The following is an 11067-nucleotide window of genomic DNA, read 5'->3' on the forward strand; positions in this document are numbered from 1 at the left end:
GACCTTAGCCCTATTTGGTAAAATACCATCTTCTGTATAACAACCCTACCTTGTCACAACACAACTGATTGGCTCAAACACATTAAGAAGGAAAGAAATACCACAAATTAACTTTTAACAAGACACACCTGTTAATTGAAATGCATTCCAGGTGACTACCTCATGAAGCTGGTTGAGGGAATGTCAAGAGTGTGCAAAGCTGTCATCAAGGCACTTTGAAAAATCTCAAATTTAGATTTGTTTAACACTTTTTTGGTTACTACATTATTCCATATGTGTTATTTCATAGTTATGAAGTCTTCACTATAATTCTACAAGATGTTAATGTGAGTGTAGCATTTCGCTACACTCGCATTAACATCTGCTAACCATGTGTATGTGACAAATACAATTTGATTTGATGTAGAAAAAAGTGAAAATAAAGAAAAACCCTTGAACTTTTGACTGTTACTGTATGTATGTTTGTTCTGTTTGTTCTGTGCACCTTGTGCTGGGGACAATAAAAGGCCACTCTAAAATGTGCAGTTTTGTCACAACACAATGCCACAGATGTCAAAAATTGAGGGAACGTGCAGTTCGCATGCTGACTGCAGGAATGTCCAACAGAGCTGTTGGCAGAGACTTTAATGTTCATTTCTCTAACATAAGCCGCCTCTAACATAATTTTAGAGAATTTGACAATACGTCCAACCGGCCTCACACGGAGACCATGTGTATGGCGTTGTGTGTACGAGTGGTTTTCTGATGTCAACGTTGTGAAGAGAGTGCCCCATGGTGGCGGTGGGGTTATGGTATGGGCAAGCATAAGCTACGGACAACGAACACAATTGCATTTTATCGATGGCAATTTGAATGCTCAGAGATACCGTGACGAGATCCTGAGGACCATTGTGAGGCCCTTTTTTTTTAAAGGTATCTGTGGCCAACCAATTCATATCTGTATTCGCGGTAATGTGAAATCCATAGGTTAGGGCGTAATGAATTTATAAAAAAATTTGAAAAAATCTTTATGAACTGTAACTCAGTAAAATCTTTGAAATTGTTTCATGTTGCGTTTATATTTTTGTTCAGTTGTGCAGGCTAGCATTTATGGAACTCTGCATGCAGCACTAGATATTTACTGCGGAATTGCTAGGTTGCACGTGCGTATACAGTGCATTCGGAAAGTATTCAGACCCCTTTACTTTTTTTGTTACGTTACAGCCTGTCTAAATTGGATTAAATACTTTTTTCTCTCATCAATCTACCCCATAATGACAAAGTGAAACAAGTTTTTAGAAATGTTTGCAAATGTATTAAAAATAAAACATGTAAAACATAAATACCTTAATTACATAAATATTCAGACCTTTTGCTATGAGACTCAATTGAGTCCAGGTGCATCCTGTTTCCATTGATCATACTTGAGATGTTTCTACAACTTGATTGGAGTCTACCTGTGGTAAATTCAATTGATTGGACATGATTTGGAAAGACACACACGTGTCTTTATAAGGTCCCACAGTTGACAGTGCATGTCAGAGCAAAAACCAAACCATGAGGTTGAAGGAATTGTCACCTCCCTGACCATGACTCTTCCTAGAGCTGGCCGCCCAGCCAAATTGAGCAATCGGGGGAGAAGGGCCTCAATCAGGGAGGTGACCAAGAACCCAATGGTCACTCTGACAGAGCTCCAGAGTTCCTAAAGGGTCTGATTACTTTATGTAATAAATATATTTCAGTTTGTTATGAATTTTTTTTATTACAGGAAAGTTCCCTCACTAACCCAGCTTGCAGTGAGAGACCTTGGACTGTCAATGATCTCTTTCAAAGCCATCTATACTGCTTTGGTGATTTTCTGTCCCCCTACTTGTCTTACTAGTGTTGTTACATTTCCCATTTTGTGTTGTGCTTTGGTTCTATGAAAGCCAATAAAATATTAAAAGTGCTGAAGCACCATTTTAATGTGTCTTAGAAATTAGGGTCATATTTCATTAAAAAAAAATGAAACATCTGCATATTACTCATTAGTACAAAATATATTAAATCTCAGAATATTTCCTAGGTTGTTTTGCTATTCTAGAGTGCCTCACTTTTGGTTAAAAAAATAATATATATATACTTGTGCAAGTGTTTTCAATGTTTTGAAAGGTCAAAAGCTTATGCATGAATTCCGCTCATGTGGCCAACGTATTTGAAGAGTCAAGTGTTCTCAGAAGAGGGTAGTTAGCTAAAGGAACAACAGATAACTTTTTTTCTCAGTTAGACAGTCGCGTCACAGTGAAAATACGACTGAAGAGAGCTGAGGCATTGTGGTTAGAGTGGTGTTAATGCATTAGTCATCCTGATACAGCTTTCCAGGAACAATGTGTACCTGTCAGCTCACAACCACACTTTTCAAACTTTTTGTTCTCGCTCTCATGCTCATTTTAATTGACACACAGACACTTTTAGAAACTAGAGTTCAGGGTCAAACTTCAGTGCATGACCTATCATCACAACACTTCCAAGAAAATAGCTCTTTCCCTCTTCCACAGCATAGTTTGAAACAGCCTTAGTTTCCATTTAGTGTGTACTTGTATGGTTACAGTCTATTAGAACTAAGTTGGATATGTATGCTTAATTCTCAGGTGAAAACATGTCTTGTAGAAGTTTTAATCTCAAAACAAACTGTGAAAGGGACACAGGTGACGTTTAGAGATGGTGGTTTACCTTCAATTGTACTACTGGTCTGTCCAAATCCGCAACATGCTAACATGGATCACAAACAGACAAGAGTCAACATGGATTCAGATAGAAGCCCAATCCTGTGGTTCATTGCGCCTAAACTCAATTATATTCATGAATAACTTTAGTGAAGTGGGCAACATAGCCAAAACCTTTGTGATTTACAGCACCCTACTAGCGCGGAGGGACTGTAAGAAATACCTGGGCATTTCCTCCCAAATATGTTCACACTCGCCTATAGTATGCAACCCAGACTTGCCAAAAGCCCTGATTGATGCCAACTTTAATCTTTGGCATACTCTAGGAATCAGGACCTTTTCAGACCTATTTCATCAGAAAACCACTACACTGAAATCCTTTCAATAGCTCTGCAGTGAATTCAATGAGCCAAGATCCCTTTTTTTGTGTATATCTTCAAATTAGACATGTCATTTCCTCATTTACTTCCAAGAGGAGGTTTAGAGCTCAGCTGAATAAAGTTGAAACACTTCTTGCTACAGCACAATCCATCAGGCAAAATCTCCTATATCTATAGACTCCTTTCTGAGAAAGGAGGCTCCTCCTTTACTCCTTTGAAAATAATCTGGGAAAAGGACCTTGGTCTGACTATCAGTGATGAGTTATGGGTGGAGTTTTGCGACAGGGTATACTGCTCCTCTACTAATGTAAAAATGAAATAATCTAATTCCAAATGTTTGTACAAATTTTATTACACTCCAATGAGACTCCATAGAATGAAAACAGACATTTCTCGTAACTGTAAAATATGTACATCTGAAAGTGGAACCTATATGCATGTATTTTGGAGCTGTGGAAAGATTGACAGATTTTGGTAATCTATACATACTGCTGCACAGGAAATACTAGATGTACAGTTTGATATGACCCAGTGTATCTATCCATCTTAATGTCCAGCAGGACTTTGTTCTTGATCCTGACAGAAAATGTGTTTATGACTATTACATACTTTGCTAAGAAATGTATTATTCTATTGTGGGCCTCTAATACTTCTCCTACATGTAAAATGTGGATTGACCAGATTGTTGACTTTCTCCCTCTTGAAAAGCTCACTTATGACTTCCGCAAGAGACAGCCCAAGTTTGATAGACCTTGATAGTGATAGTGATAAGAACCTTGATAGTGCTGCTGTAAGTTTTTATATATATATTTGTATTTTTATTTTTTAATAATGATTTTTTATTGTATTCTTTTCATTTTTATTATTATTGTTCGTTTTTTGTTTTTTTTAAGTCTGTCACATCTCTGAATGTGGAATGTGTTTTGTTGGTTGATTGAAAAACTTGAAAACTTAATAAAACTTTAAATTGAAAAAAAAAGATGATAGCTAATGTGGTAATCCACATGTTAGCAAGTTGTCTCTATATATTTCTGTACACTGAAACAGGATTTTATTTTATTAACTGCAATCATAATGGTAGCGCTTTACAGATAAAAATAGTGGTTATAACATGGTAGTTGTATGGTAACAAGTATAGTTATCCATTGCGTTACGAAACCAATTAACTAGCCTGCCAATATTGTTGTCTAGGGTTCTTTGGCCTAGTTAACTGGTTGTTTTGGCTGTGTGCTTAAGGTTGTTGTCCTGTTGGAATGTGAACCTGAGGTCCTGAGCGCCCTGGAGCAGGTTTTCATCAAGGATCTCTCTGTACTTTGCTCCGTTCATATTTCCCTTCATCCTGACTAGTCTCCCTGTCCCTGCTGCTGAAAAACATCCCCACAGCATGATGCTGCCACCACCATACGTCATTGTACGGATGATGCCACGTTTCAAGGAGCTCTTTTTGTCAGTGCTGACATGGAAGGTAGGTGATTTGAGGGCCTGTCAATCAAGTTGTCCAAATGACAAATCTATTGTTGTTACCTTGGTTTCCAACATTGACTTTCTCACACTTCATTATTTACAGATATTCTGAGGTTTCTTCATTTAAACCATGAATAATGTGTAAAATGATTATTGTACCTTCCAATATACACATTGGCAGTAGTAGTAGTCATGGTAAATATACAGGTGCTCACACAAGCCATTGCAAGTCAGTCCAGTTAACCTGAACACAGATTTTATCAGCTATTATTAAAAGGGCAACTTCACCACTTTTTTCAAGCTCATTTTCATTATCTCCAGCACATGACCAATGTCTACACATGTGAAAAGTGATAATTTCTATGTTTTGTAGAAAAAATAAAGTTCCCACACAAAAATACTACATCTTATTATAGAATACTATATGACTTATTATAGAATGCTGTAGAAAACTGTAGAATACTATAATACTACACACGTTGATCATGTGTAGTACTTTCAAATGTTTTAGTATACTGGAGAAGTCTATACTACACACTGTAATATCCCTCGGTCGAGTAGTGCACTGTTTACTTTAGAAGTTTGTAGTTGATGGGTTCTGACTTCTAAACTTGAAAATATGAAATATCCTTATTTATGTCACTGAGGGAGAAAGGGGAATTGTTAGATATCGGGGATCCAATGGGAAGGAGAAGGGCCACAGTCTGGTACAAGGACAGCCATGAGTTGGGGAGGAGTGAGGAATTTGGGCTGAGGTCAGGTCAGATGAAGTGAGGAAGAACAAATATCACTAAAGTTCTGTCTAGCAACAGAGATGTATTGGCTATCCAGATGTTTAAGGTGGAAACTCAGTATAGGAGGAAGGGTTAAATACCAATGCTTTTGTGAATGTCTTTGTCTGTTCAGCTGTCTGACCAAGTGGGTGAATAAACTTGGTTTGAGCTTTACTAATCGTCTGTGTGTTTTTACTCTTCTTTTAGAACCTATATTGGAGAATTCAATACTATGCACTGTAGTTTCGTATCCCTCAATCGTGTAGTCGTGCTTACTATAGAATTGTGTAGTATACTGGAGAATTCTATAGTGAAGTATCCCTCGATCATGTAGTGCTTACTTTTAGATTTTTTTGCTCAATTTGACTGCTAGCTGCTAGCTTAGTCGATGCTGTTTTGATTTGAACTTGCTGTCCTTTGGGAGCACAGGCCAGGGATTTCCTTTGAGGTTCCCCCTCGATCATGTAGTGCTTTCTATAGAATTGTGTAGTATACTGTAGAATACTACTCCACACTGTCGTATCCCTTGATTTATTTTATTTGTCTATTTAAAAACACAATACAACCATAATACAAAAATACAACCAAGTGGATAGAATGCATTTAGACGTTTGTTCAAACATGTTACACATTTACAGCTAACCCACATAAAAATATTACAGTATACTGTGGTTTAAATACTGTAGTATTACTATATTTATATACTATAATATTCACTGTAGTGTTTTTGCAGACATAACTCTGGTATACTATAGTATTTACTGTAGTGTTCCACCACTGGGGTGCCAGGACAGAGAAGAGCTTGGACTGGGCTGAGCGGGAAGGGCCAAAAGACCAGAGGTGGCAGAACAGAGTGCTCGGGTTGGGGTGCAGGATTTGAGCATAGCCTGAAGGTAGGGAAGGGCAGATCCTCTTGCTGCTCCGTAGGCAAGTACCATTGTCTTGTAGTGGATACAAGCTTCGACTGTAAGCCAGTGGAGTGTGTGGGGGGAGCTGGTGACATGGGAGAACTTGGGAAAATTGAACACCAGGCGGGCTGCAGCATTCTGGATAAGTTGCAGAGGTTTGATGGCACAAGCGGGAAGCCCAGCCAACAGCGAGTTCCAGAAGTCCAGATGGTAGATGACAAGTGCATGGATTAAGACCTGCGCCACTTCCTGTGTGAGGTAGGGTCATACTCTACAGATGTTGCAGAGAATGACATGGTGTTGTCCAGGGTCATGCCAAGGTTCTTTGCACTATGGTAGGGGGAGACCGTAGAGTTGTCAACAGTGATGGTAAGGTTTTGGAGTGGGAAGGCCTGGGAGGAGGAGACGTTCGGTCTTTTCGAAGTTGAGCTTGAGGTGGTGGGCCGACATCCAAGCGGAGATACAGTATCTGCCAGGCATACAGAGATGTGTGTCGCCACCTAGGTGTCAGAAGGGGGGAAGGAGAAAAGTAGTTGAGTGTCATCCACATAGAAATGGTAGGATATGACGGAGCCGAGTGACTTGGTGTATAGAGAGAAGAGGAGAGGGCCTAGAACTGAGCCCTGGGGGACACCAGAGTACATGGTGCAGACACAGATCCTCTCCATGTCACCTGGTAGGAGCGGCCTGTCATATAGGATGCAATCCAGGTGTGCAAAGCCTGAGATGCCCAGCCCTGACAGGGTGGAGAGGAGGATCTGATGGTTCACGATATTGAAGGCAGCGGATAGATCTAGGAGGATGAGAACAGAGAGAGAGTCAGCTTTGATAGTGCAAAGAGCCTCCGTGACACAGAGAAGAACAGTCTCGGTTGAAACCTGACTGGTTAGGGTCAATAAGATCATTATGAGCGAAATAGCCAAAGAGATGGTCGGAGACAGCATGCTCAAGTGTTTTGAAAATAAAAAGAAGGGATACCGGTCTGGATATTTTGAAGTCAGTGGGGAACCAGCCAGTGGTCAGGGATAAGTTGATGAGGGAAGTGATGCATGGTAGTTCTCCAGAGTTGGTCTCGAGGAGGGGATCGGGTCGAGCGTGCAAGTTGTTGGGCGGACGTACCTCACTAGTCACAGGATTTCATCTGAAGAGAAAGGGGAGAAAGAGTTCAAAGGCGTAGGGTAGTTCTGTGTGAGTGGGACCAGTGGACTCAATAGGCTGAGTGAATGAGGAGTGGATGTCATCAACCGTCCACAGAGAGGAAGGGAGGGAGGGGGTGGAGGATTAAGGAGGGAGCAGAAGGTGTAAAAGAGTTTCCTAGGGTTAGAGACAGAAGCTTGACATTTAGAATGATAGAAGGTGGCTGTAGCAGCAGATACAGAGGAAGAGAAGTTAGAGATGAGGGAGTGCAAGGTCCCTGGAAGTTTAGTTTTCCTCCATTTTCACTCAGCTGCCTGCAGCACTGTTCTGTAAGCTGCAATGAGTCACTTAGCCACACAGCAGGAGGGGAGGGCCAAGCCGGCCAGGATGAAAGGGGACAGTGTGAGTCATAAGATGCAAAAAGGGAAGAGAGTAGGGTCAAAGAGGCAGAATCAGGAGACAGGCGTGAGAAATATTTAGCAGAAGGGAGAGATGATAGGATAGAAGAGGAGAGAGTAGTGGGAGAGAAAGAGCAAAGATTTTGACCACGCATGACCATCTGGGTAGGGGCTGAGTGACTAGGGTTAGAGGAGAGGGAGACAGAAAAGAAAACAAAGTAGTGATCTGGAGGGGGTTGAGACCTGGAGGGGGTTGCAGTGAGATTAGTAGGCCTCTAGTAAAGATGAAGTCAAGCATTTTGCCTGCCTTGTGAGTGGGGGTGGGGGGAGAGACTGGGAAAGAGTGGTGTCAAAAAAGGCAAGGTGAGGAAATAAATGTATCGAAAGACGTTGGGACGTTGAAGTCGCGAAGTACGAAGAGCGGTGAGCCATCAGGAAATGAGCTTATCAAGGTTTCAAGCTCATCGAGGAGCTCTCTTAAAGGGTCTACACAAAGTATGCAAAAAGGGCCAACGTTTTTCGTCACACGGCTCCTTGTAATATGCTCCGTCGTTCAACAGTTTTTTTTCTATCTGGAAATTGATGCACAACGTATCATTCCATGTGAAGACTGAGGGCTAAGTATTGATTGAGTCCCGCCCCTGTGTCTACATCACATATTTTCCGGAATCCCTTGTGATATAAACACGAAAGATGGATATTCTGCCACTTCGCTTCTACTACTTGCAAGCTTCCTTTTTTGTGCTTTTATTTCGAGATTTGCTATCTGCAATTATGTCCGACTCTGTCTAGTTTTGAGGAGCGTCTGTGTGAGCTGGTGAGACAATACAAGAACCTTTACAACCCTTCAATGCGGTTGTATTCAGACAAGCACACAAAAGACAACAGCTGGCGGGAGATACTGTGTAACAACATTTACTGATGTCATAGAAACATGTAGAAAGATTCAGGACCGGTATGTTCGGAATCTGAAAAGGGTAAAGGAGAGGAGGAGTGGGGCTGGCGTGTGTGTCCCACCGATTGTCCGACAACTGGATTGGTTTCGTGTTCACAAAAAAACACCAATATGCCAGATATGGCATGTACTCTTGTCATACAGCTAAGTCCTTTTGTACGGTGTGTGTTTTTCTGATCCTATGTTTACAGACTTAGTTAGAACATGTGAAATCAGCTCCTTTCTGGATGGGAGAAATTGTGTGGGAAATAGTCCGTGCTTGTGATATCAGGGCTAGTTAAAACATCTGAAAACAGACACTGTGGTGTGTCAAAAAAAATGTATTTGTCACATGTGCAGAATACAACAAGTGTAGACTTTACCGTGACATGCTTACTTATGAACACATTCTCAACAAAGTAAGAAAATTAACAAATAGATCAAGAAAAAAGTAACACAATAAAATAACACAAAATAACAATAACGAGGCTATATACAAGGAGTTCTGGTTCCAAGTCAATGTACAAAGTAGTTGGAGTGATTGATTGAGGTAATACTTAGGTTTGATTAGGTGAGTGATTGAACACATTGTACATGTAGGTAGGGGTGAAAAGCATAAAGACCGGGTAGTCATTTGATTAACTGTTCAGCAGTCTTATGGCTTTGGGGTAGAAGCTATTCAGAAGCCGTTGTCGTGCCCTCTTCACGACTGTGTTGGTGTGTTTGGACCATGATAGGTACTTATTGATGTGGACACCGAGGAAGCTCTTGACCGTTTCAACTACAGCCCTGTCGATGTGAATGGGGGTGTGCTCGGCCCTCCATTTCCTGTAGTCCACGATCAGCTCATTTTGGCTGCACACAGCCAGGTTGCTGACCTCCTCCCTGTAGGCTGTCTCTTCATCATCGGTAATCAGGCTTACCATCGTCGTGTCGTCAACAAACTTAATGATGGTGTTGGAGTTGTGTGGGTGGGTGAGTAAACAGGGAGTACAGGAGAGGGCTAAGCATGCACCCCTGAGGGGCCCCCGTGTTGTTGCCTACCCTTACCTGTCAGAAAGTCCAGTATCTAATTGCAGAGGGAGGTGTTTAATCCCAGAGTCCGTAGTTTAGTAATGAGCTTAGATGGGCATTATGTTGTTGAACGCTGAGTTGTAGTCACGAAGGTGTGTGGCGAAATCCTGCACGGAGCCTTCACCGTGCCCTGCCACTTTCAGAGCACATCAGCAGTCAGGAAGGAGAAAATAAAGATAGCTCTTCCGGCTCTGTGTAAGAGCTCTCGGTTGGCGTAGCAGTTTGATAGTGTGCGCAACACTGCAGAAGTCTTGTTAATTTTCAGCGTGCTCAGTTTGTAAAGTGTTTAACTCAATCGCTGGTGTTACCGCTCTAGGTCGTGGTTGTATCTTTTTGGACTGCACCGGTCATTGATCGCATGGATTAGTAGCAACATTGTTGCGAAGCTTTGACATACAAACCATCAGACGGACGGACAGTGCAACTGCAAGCCTGAAGTCAACAGCTAAGACCCCCTCTGTCTCTCTTACTGTCATTTCCCCTCTATCGCACCAGTGCTTTACACTGCAGCAGACATTCATTTTTTCCCCCAATGTGCTCCCTTTGATGTTTAGGTCCAGTGTGGAGTGCAATAGAGATTGTCTTCTGTGGATCTGTTGGGGCGGTATGTGAATTGGAGTGGGTCCGAGGTATCTGGGATGATGGTGTTGTGAGCCATGACCAGCCTTTCAAAGCATTTCATGGCTACAGATGTGAGTGCTACGGGGCGATAATCATTTAGACAGGTTACCTTGGCATTCTGGGGCACGGGGACTATGGTGTTCTGCTTGAAACGTGGGTATTACAGACTGGGTCAGGGAGAGGTTGATAATGTCAGTGAAGACACTTGCTAGCTGTCCTGGTAATCTGTCTAGCCCAGTGACCTTGTGAATGTTAACCTGTTTAAAAGGTCTACGGAGAGCGTGATCACACGGTCGTCCAGAACAGCTGGTGCTCTTATGCATGGTTCAGCTCGCCTGGTAGGCCCGCGTCACTGGGAAGCTCACAGCTGGGTTTCCATTAGTAATCCATGATAGTTTGCACATTCCTGCCACATCCGATGAGCATCAGAGCCGGTGTAGTAGGATGCAATCTTAGGAGTTATGGTCAGATTTGCCTAACGGCGGGCGAGGGAGAACTTTGTATGCGTCTGTCTGTAGAGTAGAGGTGATCTATAGGTTGTTTTTGCCTCTAGTTGCACAGGAGACATGAAGTAAAATGGGTTTCAGTTTCCCTGCATTAAATTCCCGAGCCACTAGGTGAGTATTTTCTTGTTTGCTTATGGCCATATACAGCTTGTTGAGCGCGGTCTTAGTGCCAGCATCTGTGTGTGGTA

At 41.9% G+C, this 11067-nt stretch overlaps 1 long non-coding RNA gene across 1 annotated transcript; it reads right to left on the minus strand.

The window, feature by feature from the left end:
* Positions 1 to 5816: 5816 nt before the first annotated feature.
* LOC118940482 (uncharacterized) lies at positions 5817 to 10065 on the minus strand. The gene is made up of 2 exons (XR_016487090.1): positions 7188 to 10065; positions 5817 to 7002 (listed from the first exon to the last, which is right to left on the minus strand). It is a non-coding gene; the product is annotated as an uncharacterized LOC118940482 (long non-coding RNA).
* Between the last annotated feature and the right edge of the window lie 1002 nt (positions 10066 to 11067).

This window comes from Oncorhynchus mykiss, chromosome 2, assembly GCF_057628025.1.
Source record: "Oncorhynchus mykiss isolate SJ-2025 chromosome 2, ASM5762802v1, whole genome shotgun sequence".
In the NCBI taxonomy this organism is placed as follows: Eukaryota; Metazoa; Chordata; class Actinopteri; order Salmoniformes; family Salmonidae; genus Oncorhynchus; species Oncorhynchus mykiss.